Source organism: Sorex araneus, chromosome 10 (genome assembly GCF_027595985.1).
Source record: "Sorex araneus isolate mSorAra2 chromosome 10, mSorAra2.pri, whole genome shotgun sequence".
NCBI lineage: Eukaryota > Metazoa > Chordata > Mammalia > Eulipotyphla > Soricidae > Sorex > Sorex araneus.
In genome coordinates this window covers 33,727,843-33,738,726 of record NC_073311.1, presented here as the reverse complement: position 1 = coordinate 33,738,726, position 10,884 = coordinate 33,727,843, and the positions used below count along the sequence as shown (strand labels likewise).

The 10,884-nt window shown below is 39.5% G+C and overlaps 1 non-coding gene across 1 annotated transcript; it reads left to right on the top strand.

The window, feature by feature from the left end:
* Nucleotides 1–219: 219 nt before the first annotated feature.
* LOC129399289 (U6 spliceosomal RNA) lies at nt 220–326 on the top strand. The gene has a single exon (XR_008627040.1). It is a non-coding gene; the product is annotated as a U6 spliceosomal RNA (small nuclear RNA).
* The last annotated feature ends 10,558 nt before the right edge of the window (nt 327–10,884 follow it).

Below are 10,884 nucleotides of genomic sequence, written 5' to 3'. Positions count from 1 at the left end.
TTGTTGGGGGCTGGAGTGATAGTAGAGCAGGTAGGGCGTTTGCCTTGCACGTGGCCAACCCGGGTTCGATTCCCAACACCCCATATGGTCCCCTGAGCACCACCAGGAGTAATTCTGGAGTGCAGAGCCATGAGTAACCCCTGTGCATTGCCAGGTGTGACCCAAAAACAAAACAAAACAGGTATTATTTCTTGCTCTGCACTCAGAAATTACTTTTGAACGCTCGCTTTGGCAGCATATATACTAAAATTAGAACGATACAGAGAAGATTAGCATGGCCTCTGTGCAAGGATGACACGCAAATTTGTTAAGCATCCCATATTTTTGATAGCACAGCGGGTAGGGCGTTTGTCTTGCATGCAGCTGACGCAGGTTTGTTCCCCAGAATCCCACATGGTCCCCTGAGCACTGCCAGGAGTAATTCCCAAGTGCAGAGCCATAAGTAACCCCTGTGTGACCCAAAGAGCAAAGAGAAAGGAAGAGAGAGAGAAAGAAAGAAAGAAAGAAAGAAAGAAAGAAAGAAAGAAAGAAAGAAAGAAAGAAAGAAAGAAAGAAAGAAAGAAAGAAAGAAAGAAAGAAAGAAAGAAAGAAAGAAAGAAAGGAAAGAAGGAAGGAAGGAAGGAAGGAAGGAAGGAAGGAAGGAAGGAAGGAAGGAAGGAAGGAAGGAAGGAAGGAAGGAAGGAAGGAAGGAAGGAAGGGAGAAAAAGAAAGAAAGAAAGAAAGAAAGAAAGAAAGAAAGAAAGAAAGAAAGAAAGAAAGAAAGAAAGAAAGAAAGAAGAAGAAAGAAAGAAAGAAAGAAAGAAAGAAAGAAAGAAAGAAAGAAAGAAATTACTCTTGATTGTAGTTGTTTGGGGAACCATATGGATACCAGGGGTTGAACCTTGGTCTGTCACAAGCAGGGCAAGTGCCTTACTTACTGTACTGTCTCTCTGGTACCATTATACCTATAGGAACTAGCAAATATGTTCCATCTAGACAAAGGCATACCTCTGTCTTTTATTTTCTAGTAGTTTCCATATTAAACAAAGAAAAACAAGGAGAAGGGAGGCTGTGGATTCTGGGTTTGAATATGTCCCACCAACAGCTGTCTGTGTGGCAGTGGACATGGTACTTCCATGAACCTCAATTTTCATAGTTTTTAATTGACCCAAAAAAGAAAAATCTACTTTGCAGAATGCTTGAAGGGCTGTGAGATTTTTTTTTTAATAGTGGCTACCACAGTGGTGCTTGTGGACTCTAGGAAGCCAGGTTATTCAAGTCTTAGTAGTCTGACTGGACCACTTGGGCCGCAGTGCTGCTCGGGCATTGGTACTGAAGGTCACCAGGCCACCTAGTGGAGGCGTCTTGTCCAGTGGATCCAGTGCAGGACCTGCGCCATGGAACGTGTGGAGAACGTGTTCTATCTACTTCCTTTCACTGCCTCACTAGCCCAGAACTATGAGAATGAAAACAAAACAAAACAAAACAATAATTTTTTGTGATGCCACTCACAATTTGCAAGCTCTTTGTTATTTCAAATTCTGGAGCGTTTTTGCTAGGTTGCTATGGATGATCCCCAGTTAATGATTATTCAGCCCCTGCCACTTTCAGTGTAAATGAATGTTCACATAGATTTTCTGAAAATGCAAATGACGGAGTCACTCTGCTGTATTCAAACAGCAGCCAGGTAATCCAAGTATCAATTGTCAATTACATTCAATTAAATGTACCTTAAAGCTATGTACCCCTGCAGGAAACTGGGGAGTCTTAAGCCAGTCACTTCCCAGCAGCCATCAGTTAAGATCTCGTCAAGAGAGGTGATACATTCAAGCTAGGTATTTTATACCTAGGAGTTGGATAAAGGACTATTTAAAAAGTTAGGGATGAGATGCTGGAGAGATAGTATTGGGGTTAAGGCACATGCCTTGCATGTGGACCCCCTGGTTCGATTCCTAACACCACATGGTTCCCAGAGCATCACCAGAATCCCCGAGAATCACCAAAACACAAACCAGGAATAGCCATAGATCACCACCAGGTTTTGGCAAATAAATGGGGGAAAGACAGGGACCTAGAAGAAAAAGTGATACTGAAGCATCCCGGGGTTAACAAATGTAACAGAATAGTCACCATTCTACATCTGAATGGGCAGAAGGAGGATATTATTACAGAAGTTAGAGTGGATCGCTCTGCAGAGATGACCTCAGACAGGGATTATGACTTTTGGTTTCAGACATAATCTGGCCTGGGAAGAACTAGGGATAAACACCCTGATCGCATTTTCCCTGTGTTCTGTCCCCGACTCTCCCAGGGCTGCAAATTAGCCAGACTCTGACCAACAAGCCTTCAGTAAAGGAACCTGCTGATGAAATTCATGCAATTCAGTCTAATGAACAGAGCGCAGAGAAGAGCAAACAAGGCAGTCAGCGTCGTAGTCACTGAGGATTTAGCCAATAGTAGGACCATTAAAATCATTGTTGGCTGTGTTGCAAGCCCAGATCATCTCCACTCAGCTAGATGATGCAGAATTCTGGCCCCTCTAGGCATAATTTCAGCAGCTGAATCCAGGAAAGTGACTTTCGGAGGAAAATCCTGGCTTTTGCCTGCAGGCCCATTTGTATGTGAAGACAGGGCACACTAACGAGTCAAAAACACTCCCAGGCTTTGTGAATGCCAAGCCATTAATTCCCCAAGATAGGAAAACAATTTGATCCAAACCTAGTGATGCTTTCATGTAGACGAGAAGAGCCAGATTGTAAACCCACAATTAATCAAACAGTAAGCATTAATATGACTACAATTTGGGGGTCACACAGTTTGCCTGGTTGCTAAGATGGGTTCAGTGACAGACACTGTGTTTTGTGTTCTTGAGCCCTTGTGAGCCTTGGAATACCCTGCACCCTCAACCCCTAAATGTTTGGTGCTGACCTTAAGGGAGCCCTTGAGTAAGAATTGCCTCACCACGATTCTTCTGCCCTCAGAAACTATAAGGGACTTGTTCTTACTTAGGAACAAATAACTTATACACTACCACATAAAACAGTTTGTTAAAGACAAAGAGAATTCTTTAAAAACTGACTAAAGAGTCAGACTGAGTTTCAAACTTAAAGGAAGCAGAGTTGGTTGGGAGAAAGTAGATTTTGTTCTTTTATACTCTGAGAAGAAGATGATCTGATTATATATGTACAAGTAAAATATAACTATTATTGCAGAGAAATAAAAATTATTTTCTAAGTGTTGACCTCGTGTAGAATTTATTCTTTGCAAAATTCAGTGGTTCCCTGATTTGTGTTGTTCTCTATTTTATAAGGGCAAGGTTACCAGGGGGAGAAGTAGAAACAAATACTCAAAAGTCACAGTGAGAAACCGATAATGCTAGAATCATAACACATGCCAGTCTGATTCCAAAGGCCAATTTCTTTCTCTGTTTTTGTGTGTTGTAGTTAAAAAAAATGAATATTGAACAAGGGAGGTCATATTGGGTGATAAGATAAATAAAACTGTAAAGAGGAAAATTTTAGTCTTTAAAAATAGAGAGGAGGATTATCTGTGGTGAAAACAAAACCCAAACCAGTAAAGACATATGGCTGATTGAAAGGAAGAAGCAAAGCTGGCCTCACCAGACAACAGAAGTTATTTTGGGTGATAATAGAGCTTAGAGTGAAAGAAACCCCATCTGCAGGCAGATCTTCAAGGCCAGATCGAAGAATGTGGAACATGGTGACTCAACCCTTTTGCACTGAATTCTCCTCACCTACCCTGAAGGGACATACCAGGGAAAAACATTATAACTATAGTAATTTCTTATGTAATAAAAATAAGATGATTACAGAGACAGTAATCCTTGGCTCAGAACAGATAGAGAGGACAGCAGGTCTTCAGAAATCATACAGTAGAGAGGTAAAGGGATAAGGAAAGCTTTGTCATGAGTGTTCTAGGGGTGACATCATTTTCTATTTCTGAGCATGTGCTCAAATTATCCAGCTGACACAAAAGCCACACCGAGCATAAATTTTGGGAGGAAATGGCATTGTTTTCCAGAGGGTGGCAAAAGAAGATGTAAGAGACAGTCTCTAATCTAAAGCTTGAGGGGAAATTATAATATTGTGTATAACTTGATTAAACTCTAGTCTCCTAGTTAATTCTGCTAGCATAGAAATGGAGTATTACATAGGAAGTCTAGTGACTCCACATTCTAAGAGGTTTGATTTTTGCTGTTGTTGTTGCTATTGTTTGTTTTTTGTTTATTCGGGGGGGTCATACTTGAAGATGCTTGGAACTTACTCCTGGCTCTGCACTCAGGGATAACTTCTGGTGGACTATATAGGATCCCAGGTCATTCATGTGCAAGGCAAATGCCCTACTCACTGTACTATTGCTCTGGAGTCTGAATCTGTTTTAAAACTCAGTATGTAATGTGTAAGGAACATTCGCCTTGACTACTAAAGTATGTAACATAACAATTTCTCTATCATTTCAGAGAGACAGAAACTTAGAGAGAAAATAAAGAACACCCATCTTAGAATCATAAAGCACATGCTCTAGCAAAGTAAACTATTCTTGTTTTAATATACAAGAATAAGAAACAGGCAATTTTCCTAGGTGATTTTTAGGTCTTAGTGAAACACCGCTTTAGTCTTGGGTTTTCATGACAAAGAAGAATCTGAGAGGCTAGGCAAAAAATATGAGGTTAGAAGCATGTTCTGCATGAAATCAACCTGATTTGAGTGCTGGCACCATGTATGGTCCCCCAAACACTGCTGGGATTCACTCCTGAGCTCAGAGCCAGGAGCAGAGCCTGAGCACTTTTGACTAGAACGCCAAATCCAACCAGTCCCAAACTAAGGAGTTTGTAATGGTTCCTTTATGAGTGGATTTTACTTGGAGGTATCATTTTAGGCTTTCATGAGTGGAAGACTCAGAAGAGTGACTTGAAGAAGGAGCACTGTAGCACTGTGGTCAAGTTGTACTTCTATTTGCTTGAGCGGGCACTCGTAACGTCTCCATTGTAAGACTTGTTGTTACTGTATTTGGGACATTGAATACGCCGCAAGTAGCCAGTGGGGTACTCCTGGTAGCTTGCCAGATTCTTCGAGAGGGACGGAGGAATCCAACCCAGGTCAGCCTTGTGCAAGGCAAACACCCTACCTACTGTACTATAGGTCATATTGCTGAATCTTTGTGCTATCGTAGCTCAAGCAAGCAACGTGGTTCGGCTTAGACACTATGAAGAATGCCCTCTGAATTGTCAGTGTGAAAAGGAGAAGAAAAGATAGACATTTTTAGACTGTCTACATTTCAGAATTAATCCCAAGGTTACTCTCCAGGCTGCTGATATTTAAGACTTATGCATGCATTTCCCACAGGGCAGAGCCTGGCAATCTACCCGTGGCATGATCTATATGCCAAAAACAGTAACAACAAGTCTCACATGGAAACATTACTGGTGCCCACTTGAGCAAATCGATGAACAAAGGGATGACAGTGACAGTGACAGTGACCTGAATGCATTCATACCAGCTAGATTTCTACATGCGTTTGATGTCAGAGATAGGGAAGTCCATGAGTACTTGTGAATTTCTAGTCTGTGTACTTTAAACAATACTAACCAATGTGATGGGTTCTGTAAAAGAATTTCTGACTTGTGCTTTCATAAAATCATATCAGATGACCTTCTTCATTCAGAACAATGCCTTTCAGAAGAATGATTAGTTGAGCTCCTGTTTTCTCAGATGGAAAATTTTAAATAAAAATATGTTAATGTGATAGCACAGCAGGTAGGGCATTTGCCTTGCATGCGGCTGACCCAGGTTCGATTCCCAGCATCCCATATGGTCTCCTGAGCACCGCCAGGGGTAATTCTTGAGGGCAGAGCCAGGAGTGATCCCTGTGCATCACCAGGTGTGACCCAAAAAGCAAAAAAAAAAAAAGTTAATGTTCAATTTTCATTTACCAGTTGCTTTAAAAATAGCCTAATTTTCTCATATGCACACACAGGAAATATTATTATTTCCATTTTTACAAAAAAAGGAAATTGAGGCCAAATAGCTGTGTTGATAACATTCTCGTGATCAAGAGACAGAGCCAGGAAGAAGTCTAGGCATGTCTGGCTCTCAAAGTTTATGCTTTCCCCATACCCGGTGCCATGTCCCATGCGCTGTGCTAGTCCTCTTGGAAATCAAGCTTACTCATTTCACTATAACTCACTTTCTTATGTAATAAGCTGCAGAGTAGGAAGAGCCATCTGCTTTGAGAGCAACATATTTGAGCTAATAGATTGGCAGAAAACAGAAGGTTTATGACTTTGCCATTTGGTTCTCCTGACTTACTCTGCATTTACAAAATAGGAATATGTAGTGCAACATGTTGATTGCACAAGTCTATCATTATCATCGTTTTGAACTGAGCATTGCCAGGTACATTGTGTACAAAATAAGAGATCCTTGTTTGGGGGATGATGTCAGACAGGAAGAGATTTTTTTATTATTATTTTTTAACTCCTACCTTCTAAAACACTCACTTGTAAGTGACTAACAAATATTATTTTAGTATAGAGATGAATAAAGAAGAAAATTAAATGAGGAAGAAAAATTTTACATTGATTGAAAATATCATAAGGTCATTTAAAAGGCAATTCAAATGTTGATTTAAAACAAAGCTGCTTATACAAATTTACTTGAAATAATTTAAATATATTTAGATATCAGAACACTATTTCAAGCAGAGTCCTAAGGAATAATACTAAAGAATCTCTATATTAAAAATCTCCACAGTTTGAACCCAACCACTACCATGCTCAAGGCCACTCTCCCCACTCTCGAATGAACTTCATCCAAGAGGGAACTAGCAGAAAAACCCAGGTATGCGGGACCCTGAGATCTTCAAGCCTGCTCGGACCAGGAATGGCCTTCTCCTCCCAGCTCTCCAGTTTTCCAGTAGCTTGGCAATCACACCCACAAACTGTCACCAGCGTCATGTAATCTCATCAATGATTAAGATCCAGAGACTTTATTTTTATTTTTAATTTTTTTAATTTATTTTTCTTTTTGGGTCACACCCAGCGATGCTCAGGGGTTACTCTTAGCTCTGCACTCAGGAATTACTCCTGGCAGTGCTTGGGAACCATATGGAATGCTGGGGACCGAACCCAGGTTGGCCACATGCAAGAGAAATGCCCTACCCACTGTACTACCACTCTGGCCCCATGATCCAGAGACTTTAAACTAAAGCTCCGTGAAGAGAGTGACAAAGAATTTTCTGGAGCGTGTGGCCACATTCTTGGCTGCACAACCTCTTATACTCTAGCCCATTTACTTACCAAAAGCAGGGCACCGTTGTTTGGTTTTAACATACTTGCTTGCATTCTCATATATACAGTCTTAAATGGCTCCAGAATGAAATACAACAACCTTCACACACTTCCCTCTTATTGTGGTGGAAAGGTGTTCGGTGGTGGGATTGGTGTTTGAATATTGTCTGTAATGAAATATTGTGAACTACTTTTATGAAAATAAAATATATAAAAATTGAAAAAAAATTCTTCACAGTTATATTTATTCTGATCTTCACTTTTACTTAAGAATTACTGCTTAACAATTGGTAACTGAATAGATAAAGAGATATTTGTTTAATTGGGCTGTGTAATACTAATGAATAAGCTCACATTTTTTTCTTTAATATGATTTTAGACGTTCAACATCAGTCTGGAGATTCAATATAATTTATTATGAACAACCATATTGAAAACCTTTTATTCTACAAGTCTACTAGTAGAAAAACAGCAACATCGGTATCATTCATTTACCTTGGTGTAACTCTGTTTTATAAGTAAAAAATAGTGCATTTTTATAAGTTAATAAATTGAAGCTATCGGTGTGGCCTAAATATTACCTAAATAAGTGTAATGAAAGGAAAAATAATGACAAATGGAAGGTTTTGGTTTTCAGATGCTTTTAGAGAAGCCACCAAGAATCTCAAAAATCTCTAGAAGCTCCTATTGATTTTCTCAGCTGGTTGAAGCATCAAAAACGGCAAAGCCCACATAGAAGCTACAGTGAATTTTATACCAAGCATGTGGCCTTGCTCCAGTAATGTATGTTTTTGAGGAAGACTTTAATCCAAGCTCAAACAGAGATCACTCGGGGAGATATTGCTCCTAGATTCCCTCTTGCTATGCACACATGACAGGGATGTAGTGATAACAGTGACTCTAGCTAGAATGGGAAAAAGTAAGAAACCAAGCAGAACATTTCTATTGGTTGGGGCTCATTTGGATAAACAAAAAAGAGGCATTTCAGCAGAGAAAGATTTCAAAGGAAGTTCTTAAAAATCACGCACTGGAGCACTGGAAAAAGAAAAAGTGGACATTAGAAGATATCATTACATAAGGACAAGTAGGATTGTTCCAGGGCTTGGCAGTCGGCCTCACATGCTGGGAGAAAAGGTAGTTCAGATAGAGAAGTAACCACTAAGTAAAAGATACTTGGAGGACCCGCTCAGGATGGGAAATGTGTGCTGAAAGTAGACTATAAACATGATGACCACTTAATATTTGCATTACAGACCACAACACACTAAAGGAGAGAGAGAGAGTAAAAGGGCATGCACCTGCCACAGAGGCAAGGATGGGGGAGGTGATGGGGGTGATGGGAGGGATGCTGGGAACATTAGTGGTGGAGGATGAGCACTGGTGGAGGGATGGGTACTCGATCATTGTATGACTGAAACTAAGCACAGAAGTTTGTAAGTCTGTAACTGTACCTCATGATGATTCATTAAAAAAAATTAAAAAATTAAAAAATTTAAAAAAAGATATCATTACAAAAAAAGAAGAAAGACGGGTACTCTTAAATAGGTTCTGGTAATTGAGAAGATGATGGTGAGGCTCGTGACCTTCCCTTGTCCCCTGTGAGCTGTGGCTGTAAGCTTTCACCACAGTGCCTACAAGGTGAAAGATTCTGGCACGGTAATGTACTAGCAAAGATAGGCAGGAATAAATGAGCAAATCCTCCTCCTGCCATTCACTCTCTCCCTCTCCCAGCTCTTTCTTTGTCATAGAACTAACAGTAGGATTTCTGACAAAGGAAAACTGTTTGCAGAACTGTCATCATCAAGCATAGTATTGAATTTGGTAACTAATATTCGGCTTGTTGCTCAATGGATAAAGTTTGAAAAATAGTAATAGGATAAGCCAAATAAAAGTAAATGGTAGAAATCAAGAAGAAAAGAACACACATTTATAAAAGCAGGTTATGAGCATTTGGTGGGAGAGAAAAAACTGAAAAAAATTTTGATTCATTGGGAAAATTGTAGGACTCAGAGAACTCCAAGTAAGAAAAAGGAAAATCAATTAAATTTATTGCACATTAAAGTAAAAACAACAAACAATAGCATGTAACCAAAGATTCAGCCAAGAAAATGAGATTGAAAAAAGGTAACAATATCATAACACCATTTGGAATCTTATGCATGCATACTATAATACATATATATAATTATAAAATGGGCTGGAGAGATAGCACAGTGGGTAGGGCATTTGCCTTGCATTCGGCCTACCCGGGTTCCATTCCTCCGCCCCTCTTAGGGAGCCCAGCAGAGCCTGGCAAGCTACCCTTGGCATATTCGATATGCCAAAAACAGTAACAACAAGTTTCACAATGGAGACATTACTGGTGCCCACTTGAGTAAATTGATGAGCAAATGGATGACAGTGATACAGTGATACAGTGAATTATAAAATATGATGAATATAAATAAAATTCCACAAGACTCAATGAAATTGAATTAGTTTAAAAGGAATACATACTCTCGGTATAGTCCCTTTGAAAAGGTGGACAATTCTTGTTTGTTTCTCTTAGTTTTCCATGACCTTGAGTTATTTAAATATTTAATATACATTTCTTTAATATTCCATACCCAGTAACTCTGGTATCCACAGTCCTTGAAGGAGGAAGTATGATAAAATACTGTTGGTATTTTTTGTTTTTTTCTCTTGATGCTCATTCATGGTATCTTGCCTTTTTGGGAACTTGCATTCTTTGATTTTGAATTTATAGGTTGATGTTTAAATGCAGAAGCTCACACACCTATGTTAAGGTTGCTTTTATCTGGAGAGTGTCTGCTTCAATTTCAACTTCTCTTTGGAGACTTCCCAGAGACATGGATCCATTTCAGCATCCCCTAATATTTAAGGCTCAGGATTCAGAGATGTGATCCCAGTAGAGTCTTGCATATGTGAGACCATGAGTTTGGTTTTTGGCATTATATGATTCGATGGGCATAGTCAGATGTGGCCTTGGACCCTGGACACTGTCCAGTATGCCTTCCATAAAACATCACCCCTACGAAATTTAGGCTTAGCACTGTAATATCATATTTTGCTTCTCTATGTGCTGGTTCTATGTTCAATATCTCATGTGTCATTGTATTATTGGGTTTTATGCCGAGAGTAAACTGTCTCACTAACCTCCCAACTCCTCTCCTCTACTTTCAATGTCCCTCTACTTATGCCATGTTAATATTTTATTTATTTGTTGATAGGTGTTTTATATAGGTGTCATACCCAGTAGTACCTGAAGGCCAGGGATACGTCTGGCTTTGCAGAGGACTGTGTACTACCTGGAAGGAAACTTAGGGCCTTTCACATTCTAAGCATGTGATCTACACTTGAGCCATATGGCTGCAGCTCCAAGTAAACTTTTTGGTGATTACAGAAAATGCCTCTCTTTTGCTTTGAAAATCAATTATGTTTCAAAGAGTGTGTCCTTGTTAAAGGTTAGTTATGCAGATATTTTCTCCCAGTCAGTGGTGTGCTTTTTAAATTTTAACCCTTATTTCTTTTGCCATGTAACAGCTTTTTAGTTAGAATATAATACCACTTGTTTATTTCTGCTTTTTCATTCTTTG